This window comes from Amphiura filiformis, chromosome 10 (assembly GCF_039555335.1).
Source record: "Amphiura filiformis chromosome 10, Afil_fr2py, whole genome shotgun sequence".
Lineage (NCBI taxonomy): Eukaryota > Metazoa > Echinodermata > Ophiuroidea > Amphilepidida > Amphiuridae > Amphiura > Amphiura filiformis.
This window is the reverse complement of record NC_092637.1, coordinates 167381-183264: the sequence shown is the minus strand read 5'-3', so window position 1 is coordinate 183264 and position 15884 is coordinate 167381. Positions and strand designations below refer to the sequence as shown.

Genomic DNA, 15884 nt, shown 5'->3' with positions numbered 1-15884 from the left:
GACGAGATCGGCTGTGAGTTCAGTTGCCAAAAAGTGCAAAATCAAACTAAAGGCTTTTTGGCGACGGAAGGAAAGAAGGAAAGAATAAAGAGAGAAAAGAAGGAAAGAAGATATTTGCTCTGGGTGGGATTCGAACCTAAGACCCCTCGCATGCCAAGCACTCGGTCGGCGACACTTTGCCACGGGTCTTGAGCTTCGCTGGCCAGCGAAACCGTGCCTATATATCACTTACGGCGATTGCGTCATCACACCACGTGGGATGCATGCACGAACAGCGCATATATCAAGTAGTATTTTGTGTAGTATTCAGGAGGGTTAGGGTTAACCAATAAATATTATTATATTTTCACAATGTGTTTCTTATTCTCAGTAAGTTTTCTTAAAGAACTTTTCGAGAACTTTTGATTTTGACTTGAGATGTATACAAAATTGAGTTTTCTTATCTACCACAAAATTCTCATTTTTAATATCCCTAGCTCTCTGATAATATTATGTCACCTACGGTTACCCTACTACATATAATTCATGTTCATACTATTAACTATGTTAACTCAAGCCATTACACGTGTTATAGGTCCATGTCCACAGGAAGGCGATTTCCGATGTTCTAATTTACGGTGTATTGCTCCTGACCTAATGTGTAATGGTGCAGATGAATGCGGCGACAACTCTGATGAAATGGATTGTAAGATCAATTGTACTCATTTCTATTTCAATTAAGAAATATGAATAATTATTAATATCAGGTTGATTAGTCGGTTTTAGCGGATTCGCCGTCGCACAAGTTTAGACCTGTCAAGCTTTCGTCAGGAGTAACTCTGACTTCTTCAGGACAAAGTACCTAAGAATGAGACATGTACGCCGCCTCATGCCTACTGATGCCCCTTGTCAACAGAGAACAAGCAGATCTCTCCTATCTGTAATTTTAAAGGTTTTGGTGGCTCTGAAAAGAGCCGTTCACTGACCTGATATGTAATGGTGAAGATGAATACGGCGACAACTACGATGAAATGGATTGTAAGATCAATTGAATACATGAATCCAAAACCCACCCAAGTCCATGGGAAGCGATTTTGAGAAAAAAAAACCTGTGTATCATTTTAATTCCTTTAGTTAGATTTACCTGGTCAATATGGTAAGTTATACGTGCAAATGGGTGGGTTAAACTGTATTAGGTATGACGATTAGCATTTCAGGGACTTCGTGGGGTTCATTTTAAATTTTTAATGGACTTGGTTTTTTGAATCATATACTAAGACAATAATGTTGGAATGAGATTACCACTTGTAAGATAATACAAAATAAAGCACACAGTTCGTCGGCTGTATTCCATAGTGGCGTATAGTGATTTTTGGTAATTTTTTGAAAATTGGCACATATGTTTTTAATTATGTCCTCTTTCATTTTTTCTAAGTCTCATCAGTCATAATTAGCTAATTAATTAGTAATTAATTAATTAAATGTGGCGTATAGTTACAAAGTGACATTTTCGTATTCCATAGTGGCGTATCGACCATACGCCACTTTTTATACACATTTTATAATTATGAAATATCGGCAAAATGAAAAACATCGTATGTCATAGTGGCGTACACGTATCGGACCTATACGCCACTATGGAATACGAACGACGAAAAGTAACGCCATATAGATTACACGGCGACCGAGGTGGCGTACGGTTAACGTTAGGTTAGGGTATTGCGTTTTGTTCGTTTTCCATAGTGACGTATAGTTTTATTTTCAGTTTGCCAGCAATAGTATGTATTTATTTCTTTTGAAAAATATATAACAATAAAATCTATTTAGTTTACTACAGAAATTTCACATCATTTACAAAATATAATGAATGTCTGATTTACACAACTCGATTTTAAATTGGCATTTCTTCAAACCCGATTTTCTCGAAATGTTGTTAATTCGCGGCGCCCCACTATACGCCACTATGGAATATGGACGACGAGTTATGTATAATGTTGATAAGCATTCTGCCATGTAATATAAACCACACACTTTCCTTGATTAAACCCATTTTTTTTTTTTTTCACTCTCCAGCAATGAATGTGTTACAAGTGGACTGTTATACATACTGGATTTCAATCAATGTATTACAAGACTCAAATCATGGACTTGGGTTGATTCTTTCATACATGCTATTTTTCACATGCTCAATAGACACAGAGGATGAATTTGAGTTGTTCTTTCACACATATGCCAGGCCTATGTATAGCAACACTTTCCCATGCTTAACTCAATTTGGCCAAAGTATGGACTTGGGTGGCTTTTGTATTCATATATTCAATTGTAATCAATAGAAAACAATGACATTGGGGAGGAAATATTGATTTTTGATGACCAAAGCAAGGAGCTAACTTTATACACATTTTGTGAGAGCTGGTCTTAGTGAGTCACGGCTTTCTGGTTCTGAACTCCTCAATATTACCGATTGTATTTGGATCAGTTTTCAGTCATTCTACTATTTGTTTTCAATTCAGGTCCAACACTAGAGACTACGACGGAACCATTGACGACATTGTTGGCTACCACAGAACCACAAACTACCACCGAATTCGCAATGACAACTGAGTCAGGTATGTTGTTCCTTTACGCCTACCAATGTATTTCCTTCTGCGCCAATTCATCATTACATTACCATGCCTTAAACAATTGTGTCCTTTTTACTGGCTCCTAATTAACTAAAACAGTGCGAAGGTCACTCCTAGGGATTGAATGACGGCATAACGTGTGCAATGTCTGGGTCATGAACCAGTGGCGTAGCGTGTGTCATCACATGGGGAGAACTGAGGAAAAAATGGAAATGGACCAAAAGAAAATAGAAATGGACCAAAAAGAAAAACTGGAAATGATCAAGTTAGAGAATGAAAATAAAGAAAAACAAGAACGGCTAGACATTGAAAAACAAAAAACTAGCAATGGAAGAAAAAAGCACGCCAAGAAAAGATGGCGCTTGAGCACCACAAATTAGAAATGGAAGAAAAGGAAAAACTAGCAAAATTCAAATGGAAGCACATTTGAAAGAAAAAGAAATTGAGTTTGAACAAGAGAAGTTGGCTAAGCTAGGTGACAAATACTCATCAAGTTTCTCCTCAAAGTCAAAGTCAGGCTTTGATGTTACAAAGTATGTAAAGCTTGTGCCTAAATTCAAAGAGAAAGAAGTTGACGAGTACTTTCAACATTTTGAAAAGGTAGCTACAAATTTGAAATGGCCTCCAGAGCATTGGACCCTACTGTTACAAAGTAGTTTTGTGGGGAAGGCCGGGGAAACTTACTCAGCTCTACCAATAGAGAAGTGTAATGATTATGAAGAAGTCAAACCGGCAGTTCTCAAGGCCTATGAGCTGGTGCCTGAAGCATACAGACAAAAGTTCAGAGATTCAAGAAAGCAATCAGATCAAACCCATGTAGAATTTGCTAGAGTAAAAGAACAAATGTTTGACAGGTGGCTTGGTTCAAAAGAAGTCAAAGATGATTTCGGCCAACTTAAGCAATTGGTTCTTATAGAAGAGTTCAAGAAATGTGTCCACGTTGACATTAAAACCCATTTGGATGAAAGCGCTAGCAACATTAAGACGCTAAATGAGGCGGCGACAATGGCGGACGACTATGGCTTAACTCACAAATTGAATGGGAGTAGATTTGGTCATAACAGAAGTTATTCAAACAGGTTCAGCCATAACCAACCTAGAATAAATCAGGGTGGTACACAAGAAGGAGAACTCAGTCTAATTCACAGCATAGTGCTGGTGGTAGAGGGACCCCAGGGAGTTCAGGTAACAAAGCAAAATTTGGGACTGAAGTTAAAGCCAAAGTAACTTGTACTCATTGTAAGAGACCAGGGCATACGATGACCCAGTGTTATTTCTTGAAAGGCAGACAAGACGCACAAAAACAGCAGCAAACTGCTAGTAATACTGTGGGATGTGCAGTGTCACTTGAGTCAAAGAAAAAAGTCAGTCAAATCAAGAAACAAGAATTCCCACAAAGGGAGGTGAGACAGACAAGGTGTGTGAAGAATTTGAACCATTTGTGTTAGAGGGAGTAGTATCACTTGGTGAGAATGGTAGTCCAAAGCCCATTAAGATTGTGCGAGATACGTGTTGTGCACGGTCTATGATTCTGGAAGGAACTTTGCTCTTTAATGAGGATAGTTCAGCAGGTAATGCTTTGATCCAGGGTATTGGGATGGAAATAATTAGTGTACCTCTCCACAAAGTTAACTTGACATCTGACTTGGTTTCTGGTCCGGTAACCATAGGAGTTAGACATGAATTGCCAGTCAAAGGAGTGTCCATGTTGCTAGGAAATGATTTGGCAGGGGGGAAGGTGTTTCCTGACCCAATAGTTACAGATAAGCCCTGTTTACAGGATGATAATAGTGAGGAAGAGGAGATATTTCCTGCATGTGCAGTGACACGGGCAATGAGTAAGAGAGCCTCATTAGAAACAATTGAGGACAACCAAATTGATGACTTAGGCTACAATTTGGAAGACACATTTGTGTCACAGTTGAATGAGAAAGAAGATAAACTTCCTTCTCCAGGGGATAAGAAGACCCCTCAAAATGACACAGCCTCTGAGCATGAACAAATTGGGGAAACCATGAGAGACCCATTAAGTCATGACAAGCTGATTCTGGAGCAACAAAATGACCCAGAACTCAAAGAGATCAATCAAAGGGCATTGACCCTAGAAGAAGCAGAACAAAATTCTGTCTGTTTTTACAAACAAGATGGTGTGCTAATGAGAAAATGGCGCCCCCTTGATGCACCTGCCGATGAAGAGTGGAAGGTAGTGCACCAAATTGTGGTACCAAGAGTCTACCACACTGAAGTTATTAACATAGCACATGATAGTCCCATGGCAGGGCATTTGGGTGTTAAGAAAACTCATGAAAGAATTCTGAGACATTTCTGGTGGCCCACTCTCAGAAAAGATGTTTCTGAATATTGCAAAACATGTCACATATGCCAAGTAGTAGGGAAGCCAAATCAGAAAATACCTCCTGCTCCATTAAAGCCAATTCCAGCCTTTGATGAACCATTTAGTAGGGTTATTATTGATTGTGTAGGCCCCCTACCAAAGACTAAGTCAGGTAATCAATACCTTCTGACAATTATGTGCGCGTCAACACGCTTTCCTGAAGCCATACCCTTGAGAAATATTAAAGCAGTGACTATAGTGAAAGCTTTAACCAAGTTCTTCACATTTGTGGGGCTCCCCAAGTCCATACAGTCAGACCAAGGATCAAACTTTACTTCTGGAGTATTTCAGCAGGTCATGTATCAATTAGGTATAGAACAGTATACCTCAAGTGCTTACCATCCAGAATCACAAGGTGCACTAGAAAGGTTCCACCAAACATTGAAAAACATGATCAGGACATACTGTTTGGAATTTCAGAGGGACTGGGATGCGGGAGTACACTTGTTGTTGTTTGCTGCTAGGGAAGCTGTTCAGGAAACTTTGGGATTTAGTCCTTTTGAGTTAGTGTTTGGACACACAGTGCGCGGGCCCTTAAAGTTGTTGAAAGAAAAGTGGCTCAATGAGAAATCAGATATCAATTTGTTGGATTATGTCTCCAATTTTAAGCATAGGCTTAACAGAGTAACTGATATTGCCAAAGAAAACTTGAAACAGGGTCAGGCCAAAATGAAACAATGGTATGATAAACATGCCAAAGAGAGAGTGTTCAAACCAGGTGACAAAGTTCTAGTACTGTTTCCAATTCCAGGACACCCATTACAAGCCAGATATCATGGCCCATGTGAGGTAGAGTCAAAAGTGGGTGAAGTAGATTATATTATCAAGACTCCTGGTAGACGCAAGAGCAGGCAGTTATGCCACATAAATATGCTCAAAGAGTATGTTGAAAGAAGTGACAGTGGCATTCCAAAACCTGTGTGTACAGTAAAACATGCTGATAATGTAGACAAACATGCCGATGTAGACAAAATCGCCAATGTAGACAAGAGTAAAGATAATAATTCTGATGTCACATTTGACCAGGATAAAGAGCTGGAGCACAAAGAGTATAATGTAAAATTGAACAATTCTGATGTGCTCACTAATTTGGACTCAAAGTTAGGTCATCTTTCTCAAGATCAACAAAGTCAAATTGCAAATTTGATTCACAAATTTGACAATATATTTCCTGATACGCCAAGTAGAACAAATGCTGCATTTCATGATGTAGATGTTGGTGATACAAAACCAATCAAGCAGCATCCTTATAGAGTCAATCCATTGAAAATGGAACATCTCAAAAATGAGATCAATTACATGCTAGACAATGATATCATAGAACCAAGTAGTAGTGAATGGAGTTCACCGTGTATACTTGTTCCCAAGCCTGATGGTTCATACCGATTGGTCGCAGACATGAGAGCTGCAAATGTTCATTCAAAGACAGACTCGTACCCAATTCCAAGAATTGATGATTGCATAGACAAAATTGGGAATGCAAAATTTGTTAGCAAATTTGATCTTTTGAAAGGGTACTGGCAGGTTCCACTCACAGACCGTGCCAAAGAGATTTCTGCTTTTTGTACACCATTTGGTCTTTACCAATACAAAGTTATGCCATTCGGTTTGAAAAACGCCCCAGCAACATTTCAGAGAATGGTGAACCAAATTGTGGCAGACATAGAGGGATGTGAAGCGTATGTAGATGATTTGATTGTTTACAGTCAAACTTGGGAACAACACATGGAACAACTCCATCAATTGTTTGAGAAGCTGTCTGAAGTACAGTTGACAGTCAATCTGGTAAAAAGTGAGTTTTGCCATGCCACAGTCACATACTTAGGATATGTTGTAGGTCAAGGTCAGGTGAAACCTATCAAAGCCAAAGTTGAAGCAATTGAGCAATACCCCACACCTGTAAACAAGAAGGCACTCATGAGATTTCTAGGAATGGTTGGCTATTATAGAAAGTTCTGTCCAAACTTTTCAGAGATAGCAAGTCCTTTGACTGATTTGTTGAAGAAAGATGCAAAATTCATTTGGTCAGAACAGTGTGAAAATGCTTTTCACAAAGTCAAATCGATACTCATGAGTTCACCAGTGCTTACTGCACCTAATTTTCAGAAGCAGTTCAAGTTGACTGTTGATGCCAGTGACATAGGCTGTGGAGGTGTTGTGATGCAAGAGGATGAAGACCAAATAGATCACCCCATTTGTTACTTTTCAAGGAAATTCAACAAGCACCAGAGAAATTACTCCACAATTGAGAAGGAGTGTTTAGCATTGCTATTAGCATTGCTACATTTTGATGTGTATTTGGGTACCACAGTATACCCTGTGCTTGTTTTCACAGATCACAATCCCTCACCTTCATCAACAGGATGAAGAACAAAAACCAAAGACTGGTGAGGTGGAGTTTGACCTTGCAAGAGTACAATCTGGACATCAAACATATTAAGGGAAAAGACAATGTAATGGCTGATGCCCTGTCCAGAATTGCATAAGAAAACCTGACAAATAAAAATTTCCTTTAAAAGGGAAGTTGTATGTGACAAGTAGTCACTGTGTATGATGAGTTAAATACTCAAAGTTGATAATATGTTGAAGTTGATGTAAAAGAAGAAAACATTTAAGAAAGTTTTCATTACATTCGAACTTTCTTCTTTTAAGGGGAGGGTGTGATGTGCCTGAGTAATTTAATTTAATTTAATTATTTAACTTTGTTTACAAGCTGAAAGTATTTCATGAGATGGGAAACCCCTTGTATTTTGAATTCCCCAAATTATTGTAAACAAAGTCAGAGCTATGTTTGGAACTTGAAAGCCCCAGTTCATTATTGCACCATCAGGAAAAACCCCCAGGAAGTGATGTAATGTGAATGTGTATAATTAATCTTGGGAAATCCCAAGATTGCAGCAATGTTGTGAAAATGTGATTGAAGTAATGGTTTATTAATAGATGATGAGTTTTTGCATGAGTACTGATATAAAAAGCTGGAGGTTTTTGTTGGGACTTTACAGAATGCCGTGGGAGATTGAGAAACTCCACATGTGTGTGATGGTCTTCGTGCTTCAAAAAAGAAGTGCATTTTAACCAGTTTATATAGCCAATAATTGAGCTAATTTTAATACAGCAACGAAGAAGACAGCGAGCACACAAAAGTGCTCTTCCTCATCAAAGGATTAAAAGTTCTTCTGTCAAATTGCTGGAGTTTGCTGGGTTTGTGAAGGCCACGCATCTGTCAAAAAACAGCGGAGCTGTGTCACAGCAACCCGTTCACTGGAGAAAGAGAGAATGGTGAAAGAAACACCATTTTTGGAGAATGCAGCGCAAGGAGATATATTTGTGGAGATAGCAGCGCAAAGGAGATTGGAGGAAGCATCATCATTTTCGTATGAGGATTTTATACGCAAGGATTATAAATGCAAGTGTACTATGGACTTCGCTGATTTTCGCAGGACAAGCGAATAAGGATATATTACATCAGTCGTCCAGAACATTGCAAGAACTCTAGGATCACCAACAAGAAGACAGCTGGTTAAGTAGTCATAGAGTAAAACTGTCATTGTGTGATTTTATTGTATATGCGATATTGTTATTATATGTACCAATCATACTCTATTTTCAATTAAAGACTTAGATTTTGTTAGCTTAAATAAACAGTGTATTTGTGTTGTGCATTCGTGTGAGTTCGGGTAAAAGGTGATTTTGGCCTTGAGTCAAGTACGACTCGTAACACCATATTGTTCTGATTTGGTTAAAAGCTATATTAAAATATTCCTCAAGTCACAAGGATTCGGAGCCAATAACAACCGTTGGCGTTTTCGCCAAGAAATTCAGACTGATTAGTAGTAGATAGGTCAATTTAAATTGCTGTCTTAAGGAATATTTTGAAATAAGTTTTAACTGCGTCCATTGTTCACCTGTTATATTTTTATTCAGTACATCTAAAAAACCCAAAACTTTTAGTAATACCCAACTTTACATTCACAAGCAAGTTCTATCCGACTATTTCGTTATGACTAGTTCGATACTATACATGTTTTTTCATGTCATGATTCCAAACTGTCTTTTCCAGATCCATGCGATTTAGGCTTGTTTGCTTGTTCTGCTATGGGGCCATGCATTCCAGACCATTTTGTATGCGACGAATATCTTGATTGCGAAGAAACAAAAACAGACGAGATCGGCTGTGAGTTCAGTTGCCAAAAAGTGCAAAATCAAACTAAAGGCTTTTTGGCGACGGAAGGAAAGAAGGAAAGAATAAAGAGAGAAAAGAAGGAAAGAAGATATTTGCTCTGGGTGGGATTCGAACCTAAGACCCCTCGCATGCCAAGCACTCGGTCGGCGACACTTTGCCACGGGTCTTGAGCTTCGCTGGCCAGCGAAACCGTGCCTATATATCACTTACGGCGATTGCGTCATCACACCACGTGGGATGCATGCACGAACAGCGCATATATCAAGTAGTATTTTGTAGTATTCAGGAGGGTTAGGGTTAACCAATAAATATTATTATATTTTCACAATGTTTTTCTTATTCTCAGTAAGTTTTCTTAAAGAACTTTTCGAGAACTTTTGATTTTTGTCTTGTTATTTATACAAAATTGAGTTTTCTTATCTACCACAAAATTCTCATTTTAATATCCCTAGCTCTCTGATAATATTATGTCACCTACGGTTACCCTACTACATATAATTCATGTTCATACTATTAACTATGTTAACTCAAGCCATTACACGTGTTATAGGTCCATGTCCACAGGAAGGCGATTTCCGATGTTCTAATTTACGGTGTATTGCTCCTGACCTAATGTGTAATGGTGCAGATGAATGCGGCGACAACTCTGATGAAATGGATTGTAAGATCAATTGTACTCATTTCTATTTCAATTAAGAAATATGAATAATTATTAATATCAGGTTGATTAGTCGGTTTTTAGCGGATTCGCCGTCGCACAAGTTTAGACCTGTCAAGCTTTCGTCAGGAGTAACTCTGACTTCTTCAGGACAAAGTACCTAAGAATGAGACATGTACGCCGCCTCATGCCTACTGATGCCCCTTGTCAACAGAGAACAAGCAGATCTCTCCTATCTGTAATTTTAAAGGTTTTGGTGGCTCTGAAAAGAGCCGTTCACTGACCTGATATGTAATGGTGAAGATGAATACGGCGACAACTACGATGAAATGGATTGTAAGATCAATTGAATACATGAATCCAAAACCCACCCAAGTCCATGGGAAGCGATTTTGAGAAAAAAAAAACCTGTGTATCATTTTAATTCCTTTAGTTAGATTTACCTGGTCAATATGGTAAGTTATACGTGCAAATGGGTGGGTTAAACTGTATTAGGTATGACGATTAGCATTTCAGGGACTTCGTGGGGTTCATTTTAAATTTTTAATGGACTTGGTTTTTTGAATCATATACTAAGACAATAATGTTGGAATGAGATTACCACTTGTAAGATAATACAAAATAAAGCACACAGTTCGTCGGCTGTATTCCATAGTGGCGTATAGTGATTTTTGGTAATTTTTTTGAAAATTGGCACATATGTTTTTAATTATGTCCTCTTTCATTTTTTCTAAGTCTCATCAGTCATAATTAGCTAATTAATTAGTAATTAATTAATTAAATGTGGCGTATAGTTACAAAGTGACATTTTCGTATTCCATAGTGGCGTATCGACCATACGCCACTTTTTATACACATTTTATAATTATGAAATATCGGCAAAATGAAAAACATCGTATGTCATAGTGGCGTACACGTATCGGACCTATACGCCACTATGGAATACGAACGACGAAAAGTAACGCCATATAGATTACACGGCGACCGAGGTGGCGTACGGTTAACGTTAGGTTAGGGTATTGCGTTTTGTTCGTTTTCCATAGTGACGTATAGTTTTATTTTCAGTTTGCCAGCAATAGTATGTATTTATTTCTTTTGAAAAATATATAACAATAAAATCTATTTAGTTTACTACAGAAATTTCACATCATTTACAAAATATAATGAATGTCTGATTTACACAACTCGATTTTAAATTGGCATTTCTTCAAACCCGATTTTCTCGAAATGTTGTTAATTCGCGGCGCCCCACTATACGCCACTATGGAATATGGACGACGAGTTATGTATAATGTTGATAAGCATTCTGCCATGTAATATAAACCACACACTTTCCTTGATTAAACCCATTTTTTTCCAAAAGTCACTCTCCAGCAATGAATGTGTTACAAGTGGACTGTTATACATACTGGATTTCAATCAATGTATTACAAGACTCAAATCATGGACTTGGGTTGATTCTTTCATACATGCTATTTTTCACATGCTCAATAGACACAGAGGATGAATTTGAGTTGTTCTTTCACACATATGCCAGGCCTATGTATAGCAACACTTTCCCATGCTTAACTCAATTTGGCCAAAGTATGGACTTGGGTGGCTTTTGTATTCATATATTCAATTGTAATTCAATAGAAAACAATGACATTGGGGAGGAAATATTGATTTTGATGACCAAAGCAAGGAGCTAACTTTATACACATTTTGTGAGAGCTGGTCTTAGTGAGTCACGGCTTTCTGGTTCTGAACTCCTCAATATTACCGATTGTATTTGGATCAGTTTTCAGTCATTCTACTATTTGTTTTCAATTCAGGTCCAACACTAGAGACTACGACGGAACCATTGACGACATTGTTGGCTACCACAGAACCACAAACTACCACCGAATTCGCAATGACAACTGAGTCAGGTATGTTGTTCCTTTACGCCTACCAATGTATTTCCTTCTGCGCCAATTCATCATTACATTACCATGCCTTAAACAATTGTGTCCTTTTTACTGGCTCCTAATTAACTAAAACAGTGCGAAGGTCACTCCTAGGGATTGAATGACGGCATAACGTGTGCAATGTCTGGGTCATGAACCAGTGGCGTAGCGTGTGTCATCACATGGGGAGAACTGAGGAAAATGGAAATGGACCAAAAGAAAATAGAAATGGACCAAAAAGAAAAACTGGAAATGATCAAGTTAGAGAATGAAAATAAAGAAAAACAAGAACGGCTAGACATTGAAAAACAAAAACTAGCAATGGAAGAAAAAGCACGCCAAGAAAAGATGGCGCTTGAGCACCACAAATTAGAAATGGAAGAAAAGGAAAAACTAGCAAAAATTCAAATGGAAGCACATTTGAAAGAAAAAGAAATTGAGTTTGAACAAGAGAAGTTGGCTAAGCTAGGTGACAAATACTCATCAAGTTTCTCCTCAAAGTCAAAGTCAGGCTTTGATGTTACAAAGTATGTAAAGCTTGTGCCTAAATTCAAAGAGAAAGAAGTTGACGAGTACTTTCAACATTTTGAAAAGGTAGCTACAAATTTGAAATGGCCTCCAGAGCATTGGACCCTACTGTTACAAAGTAGTTTTGTGGGGAAGGCCAGGAAACTTACTCAGCTCTACCAATAGAGAAGTGTAATGATTATGAAGAAGTCAAACCGGCAGTTCTCAAGGCCTATGAGCTGGTGCCTGAAGCATACAGACAAAAGTTCAGAGATTCAAGAAAGCAATCAGATCAAACCCATGTAGAATTTGCTAGAGTAAAAGAACAAATGTTTGACAGGTGGCTTGGTTCAAAAGAAGTCAAAGATGATTTCGGCCAACTTAAGCAATTGGTTCTTATAGAAGAGTTCAAGAAATGTGTCCACGTTGACATTAAAACCCATTTGGATGAAAGCGCTAGCAACATTAAGACGCTAAATGAGGCGGCGACAATGGCGGACGACTATGGCTTAACTCACAAATTGAATGGGAGTAGATTTGGTCATAACAGAAGTTATTCAAACAGGTTCAGCCATAACCAACCTAGAATAAATCAGGGTGGTACACAAGGAGGGAGAACTCAGTCTAATTCACAGCATAGTGCTGGTGGTAGAGGGACCCCAGGGAGTTCAGGTAACAAAGCAAAATTTGGGACTGAATTTAAAGCCAAAGTAACTTGTACTCATTGTAAGAGACCAGGGCATACGATGACCCAGTGTTATTTCTTGAAAGGCAGACAAGACGCACAAAAACAGCAGCAAACTGCTAGTAATACTGTGGGATGTGCAGTGTCACTTGAGTCAAAGAAAAAAGTCAGTCAAATCAAGAAACAAGAATTCCCACAAAGGGAGGTGAGACAGACAAGGTGTGTGAAGAATTTGAACCATTTGTGTTAGAGGGAGTAGTATCACTTGGTGAGAATGGTAGTCCAAAGCCCATTAAGATTGTGCGAGATACGTGTTGTGCACGGTCTATGATTCTGGAAGGAACTTTGCTCTTTAATGAGGATAGTTCAGCAGGTAATGCTTTGATCCAGGGTATTGGGATGGAAATAATTAGTGTACCTCTCCACAAAGTTAACTTGACATCTGACTTGGTTTCTGGTCCGGTAACCATAGGAGTTAGACATGAATTGCCAGTCAAAGGAGTGTCCATGTTGCTAGGAAATGATTTGGCAGGGGGAAGGTGTTTCCTGACCCAATAGTTACAGATAAGCCCTGTTTACAGGATGATAATAGTGAGGAAGAGGAGATATTTCCTGCATGTGCAGTGACACGGGCAATGAGTAAGAGAGCCTCATTAGAAACAATTGAGGACAACCAAATTGATGACTTAGGCTACAATTTGGAAGACACATTTGTGTCACAGTTGAATGAGAAAGAAGATAAACTTCCTTCTCCAGGGATAAGAAGACCCTCAAAATGACACAGCCTCTGAGCATGAACAAATTGGGGAAACCATGAGAGACCCATTAAGTCATGACAAGCTGATTCTGGAGCAACAAAATGACCCAGAACTCAAAGAGATCAATCAAAGGGCATTGACCCTAGAAGAAGCAGAACAAAATTCTGTCTGTTTTACAAACAAGATGGTGTGCTAATGAGAAAATGGCGCCCCCTTGATGCACCTGCCGATGAAGAGTGGAAGGTAGTGCACCAAATTGTGGTACCAAGAGTCTACCACACTGAAGTTATTAACATAGCACATGATAGTCCCATGGCAGGGCATTTGGGTGTTAAGAAAACTCATGAAAGAATTCTGAGACATTTCTGGTGGCCCACTCTCAGAAAAGATGTTTCTGAATATTGCAAAACATGTCACATATGCCAAGTAGTAGGGAAGCCAAATCAGAAAATACCTCCTGCTCCATTAAAGCCAATTCCAGCCTTTGATGAACCATTTAGTAGGGTTATTATTGATTGTGTAGGCCCCTACCAAAGACTAAGTCAGGTAATCAATACCTTCTGACAATTATGTGCGCGTCAACACGCTTTCCTGAAGCCATACCCTTGAGAAATATTAAAGCAGTGACTATAGTGAAAGCTTTAACCAAGTTCTTCACATTTGTGGGGCTCCCCAAGTCCATACAGTCAGACCAAGGATCAAACTTTACTTCTGGAGTATTTCAGCAGGTCATGTATCAATTAGGTATAGAACAGTATACCTCAAGTGCTTACCATCCAGAATCACAAGGTGCACTAGAAAGGTTCCACCAAACATTGAAAAACATGATCAGGACATACTGTTTGGAATTTCAGAGGGACTGGGATGCGGGAGTACACTTGTTGTTGTTTGCTGCTAGGGAAGCTGTTCAGGAAACTTTGGGATTTAGTCCTTTTGAGTTAGTGTTTGGACACACAGTGCGCGGGCCCTTAAAGTTGTTGAAAGAAAAGTGGCTCAATGAGAAATCAGATATCAATTTGTTGGATTATGTCTCCAATTTTAAGCATAGGCTTAACAGAGTAACTGATATTGCCAAAGAAAACTTGAAACAGGGTCAGGCCAAAATGAAACAATGGTATGATAAACATGCCAAAGAGAGAGTGTTCAAACCAGGTGACAAAGTTCTAGTACTGTTTCCAATTCCAGGACACCCATTACAAGCCAGATATCATGGCCCATGTGAGGTAGAGTCAAAAGTGGGTGAAGTAGATTATATTATCAAGACTCCTGGTAGACGCAAGAGCAGGCAGTTATGCCACATAAATATGCTCAAAGAGTATGTTGAAAGAAGTGACAGTGGCATTCCAAAACCTGTGTGTACAGTAAAACATGCTGATAATGTAGACAAACATGCCGATGTAGACAAAATCGCCAATGTAGACAAGAGTAAAGATAATAATTCTGATGTCACATTTGACCAGGATAAAGAGCTGGAGCACAAAGAGTATAATGTAAAATTGAACAATTCTGATGTGCTCACTAATTTGGACTCAAAGTTAGGTCATCTTTCTCAAGATCAACAAAGTCAAATTGCAAATTTGATTCACAAATTTGACAATATATTTCCTGATACGCCAAGTAGAACAAATGCTGCATTTCATGATGTAGATGTTGGTGATACAAAACCAATCAAGCAGCATCCTTATAGAGTCAATCCATTGAAAATGGAACATCTCAAAAATGAGATCAATTACATGCTAGACAATGATATCATAGAACCAAGTAGTAGTGAATGGAGTTCACCGTGTATACTTGTTCCCAAGCCTGATGGTTCATACCGATTGGTCGCAGACATGAGAGCTGCAAATGTTCATTCAAAGACAGACTCGTACCCAATTCCAAGAATTGATGATTGCATAGACAAAATTGGGAATGCAAAATTTGTTAGCAAATTTGATCTTTTGAAAGGGTACTGGCAGGTTCCACTCACAGACCGTGCCAAAGAGATTTCTGCTTTTTGTACACCATTTGGTCTTTACCAATACAAAGTTATGCCATTCGGTTTGAAAAACGCCCCAGCAACATTTCAGAGAATGGTGAACCAAATTGTGGCAGACATAGAGGGATGTGAAGCGTATGTAGATGATTTGATTGTTTACAGTCAAACTTGGGAACAACACATGGAACA

General features: G+C 38.7%; 1 long non-coding RNA gene across 1 annotated transcript; it reads left to right on the top strand.

Annotated features, from left to right (window-relative positions):
* Positions 1 to 9077: 9077 nt before the first annotated feature.
* Positions 9078 to 11747, top strand: LOC140162385 (uncharacterized). The gene is made up of 3 exons (XR_011860263.1): positions 9078 to 9172; positions 9732 to 9842; positions 11654 to 11747. It is a non-coding gene; the product is annotated as an uncharacterized lncRNA (long non-coding RNA).
* The last annotated feature ends 4137 nt before the right edge of the window (positions 11748 to 15884 follow it).